The following is a 13,106-nucleotide window of genomic DNA, read 5'->3' on the forward strand; positions in this document are numbered from 1 at the left end:
GAGATTATGAATATATTTAGACATCATGGACATTAAACTGTAGTTAATAAAGTGGCACTATGATATCAAATTACTAAATGTTTCCAATTAGCATTTCTTAAATAAAAATCACAACTACACTACAGGCGGTAAACTTTAAACCCCTACCCAGATCTAGCCAATGGACAGAACATTCTCCACAGTAGAGTGGAGAGTGGGATATGACTTTCACATGAACTCCGGTGCCTCACATTTGACCATGTCCCCTGGAGGGGGAGACCTGGTGGCACTCAGAGGAAGAAGAGACTTGATACCCTATGAGCATATACAGGGGGAGGTAATCCCCCTCAGGAACAGTCATAGGGGAGGGGAATAAGGGGAACATGGGAGGGAGGGAAGAATGGAAGGATACAAAGGATGGGATAAATATTGAGATGTAACAAGAATAAATTAATTAAAAAAATAAAATAAATAAAAAGAAAAAAGAAAAAAAGAAAAAAATCACAACTAAATAAATGATGCTTTCTTATTTCAATTTCTCTCATATATTATATCCTGAATGCAATTTCATTTTTCTTCTTTCCTCACAGTACCCCCTTATCCGGTACTCCTCCATTTCTCGTCATAAAATGACAGGTCTCCCATAGATATCAATCTAATATAGACTAACAGGATGTGATGCTCTTAATTTTAAATTGAAACCTATTCCAAAAAGTTACATTATCGATTCATTCTAAAATACACTATGTTAAAAAATTAGGAACAGAGTGTCATCTTGTCATTTGAATACTTAATGTACCAAAGGTTTCTATTAATTATTGTCCATTTTTTCATCTTTTAGTATATGTTGAGTTTTCCCTTGTGACCAAGTATATGGTCGATTTTGGAAAGGTTCCATGAGGTGCTAAGAAGGTGAATTATTTTGTCTTTGGGTGAAATGTTCTGTAGATATCAGTTAGTCCACTTGATTCATTACATCGATTAGTTTCCTTATTTCTCCACTTACTTTCCGCCTCAATGATCTATTTACTGGTGAGATGTGGGGTGTTGAAGTCTCCCACTACTCGTGTGAGGGATTTGATGTGTGATTTAAGCTTTAGTAATATTTCTTTTACGAATGTGGGTGTTCCTGAATTTGGGGAACAGATGTTCAGAATTGAGATATGCTGTTGGTGTATTTTTCCTTTGATGAGTATGAAGTGTCCTTCCCCATCTCTTCTGATATTTTTGGTTGAAACTAAATTTTATTAAATACTAGCATAGCTGCTCCAGCTTGTTTCTTAGGTCCATTTGTATGGAGGTCCTTTTTCCAGCCCTTTACTCTAAGGAAATGTTTATCTTTATTGCTGAGGTGTGTTTCTTGTATTCAGCAGAATGATGGCTCCTGTTTTTGTATCCATTCTGTTAGGCTGTGTCTCTTTATTGGGAAATTGATGCAGTTAATGTTGAGAAATATTAATGACCAGAGATTATTGGTTCCTTTGGGGGGGGTGATTGTAGTGGTAGAGTGTGTGTGAGCTTCCTTTCTTTTGTTTTTGTGGATGTTGGGTTATTTATTTCCTTTGTTTTCCTGGGTAAAGTTACCCACCTTGGGTTGGGGTTTTCCCTCTAGTATCTTCTATAGAGCTGGTTTTGTGGTTAGGTACTGCTTGCAGTTAGTTTTGTCATGGGATATCTTGTTTTCTCCATCTGTAGCGACTGAAAGTTTTATGGGTGTAGGAGTCTGGGTTGGCATCTGTAGTCTCTTATTGTCTACATGATATCTGTGCAAGTCTTTCTGGCTTTCATAGTCTCTGTTGAGAATTCAAGTATAATTCCAATAGGTTTTTCTTTATATGTGGTTTGGCCTTTTTCTCTTGCAGCTTTTAATATTCTTTCTTTGTTCTGTACTTTAGAGTTTTTATTATTATGTGGCAGGAGGATTTTCTTTTCTGGTCCAATCTATTTGGAGTTCTGTAGGCTTCTTGTATATTTAATGAGCATTTCTTTCTCTAGGATATGGAAGTTTTCTTCTTAGATTTTGTTGAAAATATTCTCTGTGCTTTGCAGCTGGGAGTCTTCTTTTTCTTTTATCGCTATTATTCCTAGGTTTGGTCTTTTCATATTGTCTCAGATTTCTTGGATATTCGGTGTCAGAAGATCTTTGACTGTTGCATCGATTTTTTCATTCATATCTTTTATCTCTGAGATTCTGTCTTCCTTCTCTTGTGTTCTGTGGATGATGCTTGTGTCTGTAGCTCCTTTCTTCTTCACAAGGTTTTCCATTTCAAGTATTGTTTTTTTTCTCTCTCTCTCTCATTGCTTTTTATCTCCATTTTTACATCTTGAGTCCTATTATTTATTTCCTTCTTCTGTTTGTTCAAATATTTCATCTCTTTCTTTGTGCATTCCTGTTCTAGTTTGAGGGATTTATTTTCCTCCTTTAAGGCCTCTATCATTTTCATAACCTCAGATTTGAAATCCTTCTCCTGTGCATTGGATGTGATAATGTCTCCAGGGATTATTGCAGTAGTAGGACTGCTAGTTTCTGCTGGTATCAAATGGTCCTGGGAATTGTTGCTTGTGCTTAAGCTGATATCTTCCCATCGTGATGTCTCTGGTTGGAGCGTGTGCCTGCTTGGAACCCGGAACTTTCTGTGGATTTGCTCGGTGACATTATGTCAGATCCACTTGTGTTCCAGACTGTGTTGTCTGTTCTGTACTGGAAGCCACACATTCTGGTGGTTTTTGTGTGTGTGTGTGTGTGTGTGTGTGTGTGTGTGTGTGTGTGTGTGTGTGTGTGTGTGTGCGTGCATGTAGGATACAGCTTCCTCTTCATCCTGGTAGTTCAAAAGGTGCCTCCTCTCCTGATGTGTAGCTCTAGACTTTGAAGCCCATGTGCGCATGCCTGCAGAGACCTGGGACTTTTCTGTCAGTTAGTCGGGTGGCCCATAGCTAGACCCCATCATGGTCCACACAGTTTGGAACCCTCTCCCCTGTGGGTCACCAGTCCTGGTCTTTTGTGGTTCTCAGATAGGTCCTTAGGTTGCTGTACAATCACTGTCATCCTACTGATCAAACAAGTTGTTTTTAACCCTGAGTTCAGCACCGGCATCTTGAATCCCCTAACTATTTTCTATTTTAATCAATAAGTATTATCACAAAAAACAAAATTTCTGTTTCTAAAATTACCTCAAAATGATGTAACAAATATTGCTTACTTCCATATCTATCAGGCATAGTTTCTTTCACATAAATTTTCACTCAAACTATGCTTTGAATAAGTTCATAGAACGCCCCCTTTACAGCATGAATTTCAAGGATTTCTCAGTGTGTGTAGGTGGTGGTAGTGGTGGTGGTGATGGTGGTGATGGTGGTGTGTGTGTGTGTGTGTGTGTGTGTGTGTGTGTGCATGTGTGCATGCATGTGTGTGAGAAAGTAAGAGAGAGACAGAGATAGAGAGAGAGACAAACAGACAGGAAAACATAGACAGAGAGACAGTGAGAGAAGAGAGGGAAAGAGAATGAGAGAGAAAGAGAGAAAGGGGGAGCGAGAGAGAGAGAGAGAGAGAGAGAGAGAGAGAGAGAGAGAGAGAGAGAGAGACAGAGAGACAGAGAGACAGAGACAGAGACAGAGACAGAGACAGAGACAGAGAGAGACAGAGAGAGAAAAAGAGAGAGAGATAGTGCACATGTGGAAGTTAGCACTCAACTTTCACCATGTGCTATATCTTTCCCTTGGTGTTCACTGCCTTGTATGAGCTTCTGGTAACTTGTCAGCACAACTCATATCCTTGCTTTTGTGAGCTGGCATTCCATGTATACATGCTACTATGTTCTGGGGATCTGAACTCAGGTAGTAAGGTTGGAGAAGCACACATTTTACTCACTGAGTCATTTTCTTACCCCAAGATATATTTAACATATAAGATTTGTGCATGTATACTCAGTGGTGTGTGTGTGTGTGTGTGTGTGTGTGTGTGTGTGTGTGTGTGTGTGTGTGTGTATCCATGTGTATGGAGACCAGAATACAATATCTGGTGTCATCATTAGAAGTGCAACCCACCTCATTTGACAGGGTTTTTCACTCACAAGTAGACCAGAATAACTGACAAGTAAGGACCAGATATCCTGCTGTCTCCACTTGCCCCATGCCAGAATTATGAGCATGGCCACCATGCTGGAATTTTGACATGTTTTTATGGTGATCAAGTAAGTTAAATATTTTACAAATTTAACCTTCCTTCTAACCCATCAATAGGTTTCGAAGTAATGTTCATGAAATATTTTTCTATTTTTGGTTTTGAGCCTAGCTTTTAATAGCTGAGCCATCTTTCCAGCCCATGAATATTTTTCTAATTGATTACTGCTTAACTGTTTAAATTGTAATATATTTGAGCATCTTTAGTACAGAGAATTCAGAGTATATTATTTGGAAATTGATAGATAACCATTTCTGCCACCCATCTAATCCAAGTACCTTCATAACACCACCCAAATACATTCCTTAATTTATGACTTCATCTTCTTTATTAATTTTTATATATATAGACATATTCACACACAAATCAAATCCTGCTAATCCAGTTACTGCTGTCTTTATTTACATATCTATAGGACAGACTGCTTAGAATTACATCTTTCCCCCAGAAGAAAAATCAAAAGCACACTAAAGAATGAAACTGGTTTTCTGTCCCTCAGGAGCCACTGATTGCCTGTTGCTCATCATTCACGTGTTGAGCCTTGTGAAATTGTCTTCCAGGATTGTCAGCGTATGGTCCTTGAAAGTCTTCTGCAGGTAAGCACATTATAGTACATTCATGGATACGATATCCTTTTCCTGTCAAACACTAATCACTCAGCAATAATCCCCGTGTTTAGCCTCTTTTAATGTTTCTCCTAAGTCTCAAGTGTGGGGCTTATGTTATCATTGTCCATTCAGTAGAGGGAAATACAAGTCCCTTATACTCTGCATTTTGAAGGGCTGTGATCTTTCTAATAGCTTCTGTCAGTTTTTAAAATGAAGTTTCTTTGATGAGAAGTGAGAGCTGCAATTACCTCTGGAGTAAGGGTGAATATTTGTAAGGCAGCTAGAAACTATATTAATTTATGTTCTCCTCTAGGGGCTATTTACTCTCAACTCACTGCTTTTTGGGTCTAAATTCTATTAATATTATATTTCTCCTTCAATATATTAGTATATGCCTTTAGGCTCAGAACTTAGGATGTAGAGGCAGGTGCTCACAGTGAGTTCAAACCCAGACTTGTCTCTATGGCAACTTCCTGAGCAGCCAAAGCTACATAATAAGGCTCTTTCTTAAAACCGGTAAATGAAGATTTTCCATTTTTGATATTTAGTTAATTGTAAAATTATGTTAATAACATTTTCCCTCTCCATTTCTAGGCCATCACTTTCTGGATTAGCACAACCACGAAAAAAAGTCTTTCTGTTTCCATTTTCTATAACATCACTTTGTGCTAAATGTAATGTTTTTAAAAATCTAGTGCAATCAAGTCATATTCATATTTGTAAGCTTCCAATGACTTGAAACATGTTTCTTAAGAACCATTACCATTGGCATTACACATATTTGCATGAGGTTTGATATCATTACAATGATAATGTAATGTAAGATATAATGATAATGAAATTGCAAGATAATTCTGACATACACTAGTGCAACATTTAATGCTCCTACACTATATAGTTTGTCTTCTTCCTGAACAATTTTTCAGTGTTTTCACTGTCCAGCTTTGATTCTGCTGAAAAGTGCATTGTTCCTTAAAGATTAGGTTAAGAGTAACAAAAAAGGAAACATGAGGATTGATTCTTACAGTGAAATCAAGTCTAACTTATATGTATTCCTTTCATTTATCTAATCTATATCTGATTGTTCATCTCATGTTACTTTTTCATACCATGTTCATGCTGCATTCTGCATCAGGAATTTGCTTTATGTGTGTTGTCTGTTCTCTAAAGATGATGCCCCAAAGGACGTGAGAAAGTCCTTATCCACTTTTCACATTCTCAATACATATACTTGTATCTGTCATGTGTACAGATTTCTCTATCTCTTTTCAATGATGGTAAACAACATATCTTGATTTTCATATGTTTATATTATATTAGATTTGTCATGCTACAAAAGTAAAACCTCTTTTCTTGCCTCTACAGATTTTCAGTATGAAATGTTAATTTCTATATTAAATAAGGATACATTTCAAAGAACTGTTACAAAAGATGTAACTTTAAGTAACATTGATGATTTTCATTAAAAAAAGAAACTTTTACATAATTCTTAAACTTTTCTGCTTTGTTTCCCTTGGAGCTACCATAATATATTTCTTCCTCACTCTCCATCTTTCTAGAGATGTGAAAGCAGGAAATTCAATATTTTTCTAATTAAATATTTAATCTTAAATTTATTATTTATGAATTTTATCCACTTATGTGCATTGGTTTGGGTCAAATGAAAGAACTAAAACTCAAAATCTCATCTTCCTAAAATTCTCACATTTAAACCATATGTTAAATAAAACAACCTTACCCAGGATGATCTCAGATGAGAGCTAAGTTAGAGATGCTGGAAATTTGTCAAAGTACTTCTTAAAGTTTGTCACTCAACTTACAGCTTTCCACTTACACAAACAGGTTGCAGTCTTTGTAATTCTTTCAGTCAATGTTCAACAATAACAATGATTTGCCAGGGTCCATCATATGAATTTTATCTTTCGCATATAAGTTACGAAAGGTATATTTGATATATACACTATGAAACAGAAACTGAGTCAGAGAATTAGAAAATGCATCTGTTAGAAAACAGATTAAGTTCTTCCATGTTCCATTATGATAACCCAAGTCAATTATTTCCAAGACTTCCATGAGAATCTTGTTTGCTGTGTAATACATCATAGTCATTAAGAACATGGGAAATGTGGTTAAAGTGACAGCGACAGGAAAACTGAATTTTCAGTTTTATTATACACAAAGTTTAAACCTAGACATGACTATTAACAGCTACAAATAGACATAAAATAGAGTATTTTATGTTCAATGCTGAGCTTTAGTAAAAAGGCTGACTATGCCTGCTATGTAAGCATTTCTGAGGATATGCTTTAAGTTGAACTTCTCAAATTCCAGATTCCCTGGCCAGGTCAGTTGCCTGAAGAAAACACAAGAGAGTGATTGTGGAGAAGCAATAAGGATATAACCAAATAGCCATCTGAGGAAGGTAGAGACTAAGTGTGTCAGGCCATCTTCAGTGTACTGCCATGAGTTGCTGGTCCAAGAAGGGCAACAAATAGAGCAAGGGGTGAGAAGTTTCCACTATGACATGGTCTTGACCATATTGTGACCTGGTTGGTATTACATAGTTCTATTTACCAACATGAATGTGGAAAGTCTTTACTTGGCAATTGAACAATGTAGTTCACGTGAGACTAGCTAATCTGAGAGCTGATAACTGCTGATTTGGGACAATGACTCAGGGCTCTCAGACATCTTACACAGTCATTTTACATAGTCCGGAGAATCATCTCTGACAGTCATGCTTTATTTTGAATTGTGTTTACTAAGCTCATAATGACTAAAAATAAAATAATAACTAATGAGTAACAGAGAGAGACTCTGCCATTAAATCACTCATTAAAAAGAGCTTTGATAACACTCAGAAACAAAAGGTATCATTAAGAAAATAGTTTCTCATTGTAAAAACAGAGGTGACTGAAGAAGCCCCACATTATACTGGCCTTCCCAGTCACAGAGGAAAGCCAAGCAGAGCAATGTTTGTGCATGAGATTCCAGCTTTCTGTTGCTGCTGCAGACAATGTTTTTAATATGGTAAAAGAACAGCAAACTGTGAGAAATACTTTATTTTTTTTTTTAGCAGTTCTCAAAGATACAATGCTTTTATTTCCCTTAGATGTAAAAGAAAAAATTTAACTTGAAATAGGGTTATATCATCTTTCCTGTTCCATTTCCTCTCTTCAGCCCTTCGCATAGGCTCCTTCTCCAACTCCTCCCGTACACTGCCAATATCAAGTTGATAATCTCTTTGTTTTAATTATATGATATATAAATTCAACCCACAGAGTTGGGTTTTGTTTCTATATATATGACTTTGGGGCTGATCACTCTTGTTTGGACATAAGAAACGCATGCCTGGGAGAGTCTACTTCTCTTTCTCCTCGTAGTCATGAGTTGCTCATTTGCTTTCCTTTCCCTGTGTTACAGAATTAGGGGGAAGCCACCCCAAGGACACAAAGTTTTGGAGTACACAAGGCAACAGCCTGCTCCCTTACAAAGTCTACTTCCAACAATCAGAAAGAACACTTGAAAATATACAAAGAGTGAACATAATAGGATTACAGAATATATATTGGCAAGCTGACATACGAGAATCTTTGTGAGTTCTGTCTTGGAGTGAGATGGAGTGAGTTAGACATTACCAGTGCTTAGACAGAAACACCTTGAATGCTTAACATGCATATTATATAATTAAACAGGCTTTATTCTGATTTGGGTTATCTTGTGGACCCATGCAGTAGTTAAAGAATTTTAACAAAAGCAGGTCTTATAAATTCCAATATTTTCAACAAATGTTCATGTCAGTCTTATTTAATGTTTTAACAACCAAGTCATATATAAACAGGTAAGTTGTTATTAAAATGTTGCTACCAGTTAAAAAATCTCGGCTTCGTGCACTTCTGTGATGATGATTTATATTTCCTATTAGCGAGAGCCTTAAGTCATTAATAAAATTATCATTTTCAGTTGCTGGATGAAAGAGATGAGCTTTTCTACTCTACTTCCACTTCGTCCCCCATATGTTAGTTAATTCAGGATCCATGGCCACTGCTCTTGTTTCAGATTTCATTGTCTACATTCCACTCAGTGAGAGGAGGTGGGGAGAGGCACACATTTTTCTTCATTAGATACTCCTGGAACATGCATTCCACACGTTAATGTCCACTGGACAGAGTCATATTAATCTCAGCAGTGTCTTTGGGACACATTTGTCACTGTGCATTACCGAGTTGCCATTTTTTACTGACCTCTCTAATTATCAAGGAAACTGTAAGACAGATTTTGGCTAACTCCCTTTCTATCTCAAAATCAAATTGCTTAGTAAATAGTAGTGGATGAAGTTGTTAATATAATTTTGTTAATTTTCAGCCAACAATATGTGGGAATTAATATAACTTTGAGAGAGTTTTAAGATAGGTAACTTTAGATATGTGAATGATTATACTGTATAGAACAGAATTTTTTTCCCAAAAATTATCAGCTGCTTTATTAAACTTAAATATACACAGTTATCTTAATGCTTTATTTAAAGTTGTATATTTCAGCAATAATTCATTTATGGACATATATCTTATTACATGCATAAAAATTGAAAGCTGGGTAAATATTTAATTTTTACTAAATTGTCACCAACTGAATCTCCCAAAAAGGTTATTAAAGTGTGATTTGAACCGTTAAAAGAAGATGACAAATGTCAATATAATTGCTGTCCAGATAAGTAATATAATGTTTATTCACACTTTTCCATATAAGTTCTGCTTTATCTGTAGTTACTCTTGACTTCACCACACATTAGAAGTCAAAATGACTAATGCAAACAGATGTAACAAATGGTGACTTAATGCTCAAGCCTGGGAAATTAGAGATGCAGTGCTGGCCTTAATTATTAAATGTAAGAACTTACTGCAACTTGAAAATTGTCTCATTTATATATACAAATAGATTAATTAATATATCTATTTACTTATTTATTTTGTCTATGAACAATTGAGCCTATATCCTCCATATATGATGGGCAGGTATTGCACTAAATGAATTATACCTCTGGCCTACAGATTATATAACTTTTTCTGAGTGTATTATCAATAGTCTTTAGATAATAACTTTATTGTTCATTTTATTATGCAAATAATATATTAGGTACTCTGGTGCCTCACATTTGACCATGTCCCCTGGAGGGGGAGATCTGGTGGCACTCAGAGGAAGGACAGCAGGTTACCAAGAAGAGACTTGATACCCTTGATACAGGGGGTGGTAATCCCCCTCGGGAACAGCCATAGGGGAGGGGAATAAGGGGAAAATGGGAGGGAGGGAAGAATGGGAGGATACAAGGGATGGGATAACCATTGAGATGTAACAAGAATAAATTAATAAAATAAAAAAAATGTTCCAAAAAGAAAAAAAAAGAATAATGAAAAATATACTAGACTAATAACTCAGTGGTTAGAGCCCTTGATGCTCTTGCAGAGGCCCTGTATTTGGCTCCCAGCAACAACATGGCAGTTTGCCAACCATCTAGGACTCTAGTTCCAAGGGATCCAATACCTTTTCCAGTCTCCGCATGCATACAAAGCACTCAAACACTAAATGAGTAAGTAAGTAAGTAAGTAAGTAAGTAAGTAAGTAAGTAAAGAAAGAAAGAAAGAACACTGACTAATAGAACTATATTAGACATACTGAACAAAAATCATTTAGCTACCTTAATAGAGCACATACACACTTAAACTTTTAAAAAGTATGTTAAATATCTTGAAACTTGCGGGCAAATGGATAGAACTAGAAATGATTATGCTGAGTGAGGTAACCCAGACCCAGAAAGGCACGCATAGTGTATACTCACTTACAAGTGGATATTAGCCTAATATAGATGTCCTCTGAGAGAATCCACAGAGAAGGGCATTGGCACAGATGCTGAGGCTCGCTGTTGTATTCTGGGTGAGCCTGGTATGGAGAAAAAGGGTATGGAAGGACCCAGAGGGTTCAGGAGCCCCACAAGACAGCCAAGGCTGGAGGATCTTACACCAACGAAGGATAATACAAGCAGTAAACCTAGACCTCCTGCTCAGATCTAGCCAATGGACAGCTCATTCTCCACTGTTGCGGGGAGAGTTGGGACAGGAACTCTGATACCCTCGATTCGATCACTTCCCTTTCGTGGGGAGGGCTGGTGGTGTACAGAGGAAGGGGAAGCAGGCTATCAATGCTAGCAGACCTGATAGGCTGAGGTGATGGAGGATGTCCCCTTCTGTCAGAGGTCGAGGGGAAGGAAATAGGGTGGGGGAGGGAGAGAAGGTGGGAACAGGAAGATAGAAGTGAAAGGATAACAATCAGGACGTAATCTGAATAAATTATAATACATTATAAAATAAGAGAGAAAACAAGCACAGAAATTACATTAAAATATAATATTTTGACATGTTAGTAATTGTTAATAAAACACATTCATTTATAGCCAACATGCAATAACTTTTAGTCACCATTTCAGAGTCATTTTTCTCACAGTAGCATTGGAGTATTATTTTTCAAGTAATACATTTTTGAGAAGGCTTTCATTGTATGTTTTTATTTTGTTTTGTTTTGATTCTGTGACAGGGTCTTACCAGGTTCCTGGTAGTTCTGGCTTTCCTTGCATTCATTCCATAGGTTAGACGGGCTTCCAACTCAGAGAACACCCTCCTGCTTCCTCCCCTCAGGTGCTGGGATGAGATGTTTGTGCCAAAATGCCTGGCTGAGAAAGGTTTTCATATAACGGGCTTCAGCATTCCAAACTCAAGGGACCAGGAGTTTGGTCTGGCTAATGATCTTTGCTACAGTTTTGTTATTATCATAGGCTTCTACCTGTCTAGTGATCAGCACACTGAAATGGGGACTTATTTAACAGTACCTGTACGCTCTCTTTTTCCTTGGAATATAGTACCATACGAACATATGTCTGGCCATGCTGCGGGGTTTGTGGACTGTGCCTGCAGGGGTATTGGAAAGGCACTAGCAAGACTGAAGCATGTTCAAACCTTGGAAATCTCAAACTTGAGATTTAAATCTCATCCTTAAAAATGAAGGCATGGAACATAGCTCTCTCCTTGTTTTCTCTGCCAGCCTCAGGGACAAGTGACACAACCATGGTAATAGGTGGTCAGTCACATGAGTTTGGTTACTGTTATCTTTTTCTCATGCAAATACAGCATCACTGACACCCTAGTGCCAGCCAATGACTCACATTCAACCTTAAAACTCCTCCCACTGCCCAAGGTTTAAAACTCTGTTTCACATGAAATAAACAAGAGAGCACTATCTAATTCAACAAAGATTATCTGAGACTCCACATTTAAGGAAGGGCTCCCCTACTCCCTAATCATTCGCTGCTGGACCTCCAGGCTTGACTGCCAACCAGAACCACTTTTGTTGCTTATAGAGCCACCAAGAACTTTGGCTGTGCAGCAGCGTGTCAATGAAGATAGCTGCCACCATCCTTCTAGTGCTGCTCTGCCCACCCCTGTGCCCATCTGCAGTAGGGAAGTAGCTTGCTGTTCCTGAAGCTGCCACCAATTCACTGGAGTCAGAAGGCAGGCTGGGCCCTTGTTGCTGCCTGGCTCAAGTTTTGGAGCCCTGAGTTTCCTGCTGCCCCGTGGCCTTTTCTAGCGGAACTGGAGATCTTCTGGCATGAATCTCGGTTGCATGTTCCATCCTCTCCAAACACCAGGTACTCCAGAGAGAGGTGGCACCTCTGACCCTACACCTCACCCTTTTCTGCCCGGAAGCTGATGGTGCTCAACTTCCACGCAGGAGAAGCATGCCCTTCCAGCTGGGTGGTGCCCAGGCCACCATGCTATGAAATGTGTGTAGTGCTTCCAAAAAGGGATTATTTGGGTCTTTTATATCTGTTGAGGTTTGCTTTGGGACAAAGTATATGGTCTATTATGGACAATTTTCCGTGAGGTGCTAAGAAGAAGGTAAATTCTTTCCTGATTGGGTGAAAAGTTCTATAGATATATATCAGTTAGGCTCATTTGATTCATGACATCTATTAATTTCATTGTCTCCCCATTTAATTTCTGCCATGGCCATCTATCTCCTGGAGAGAGTGGGGTGTTGAAGTCTCCCACTATTAATGTGTGGGATTCGATGTGTGATTTATGCTTTAGTAATGTTTCTTTCATGAATGTGGGTGCTCCTGTATTTGGGGCATAGAATAGATAAAGAAACTCTGGTACATTTCCACATTGGAATACTATTCAGCTACCAAAAGCAAGGAAATCTTGAAACTTTCAGGGAAATGGATAGAACTAGAGACAATTGTCCTAAGTGAGGTAACTCAGGCTCAGAAAGACATGCATGGTGTATGG

Source organism: Acomys minous (genome assembly GCF_964271855.1).
Source record: "Acomys minous genome assembly, chromosome: 18".
NCBI classification, from domain to species: Eukaryota; Metazoa; Chordata; class Mammalia; order Rodentia; family Muridae; genus Acomys; species Acomys minous.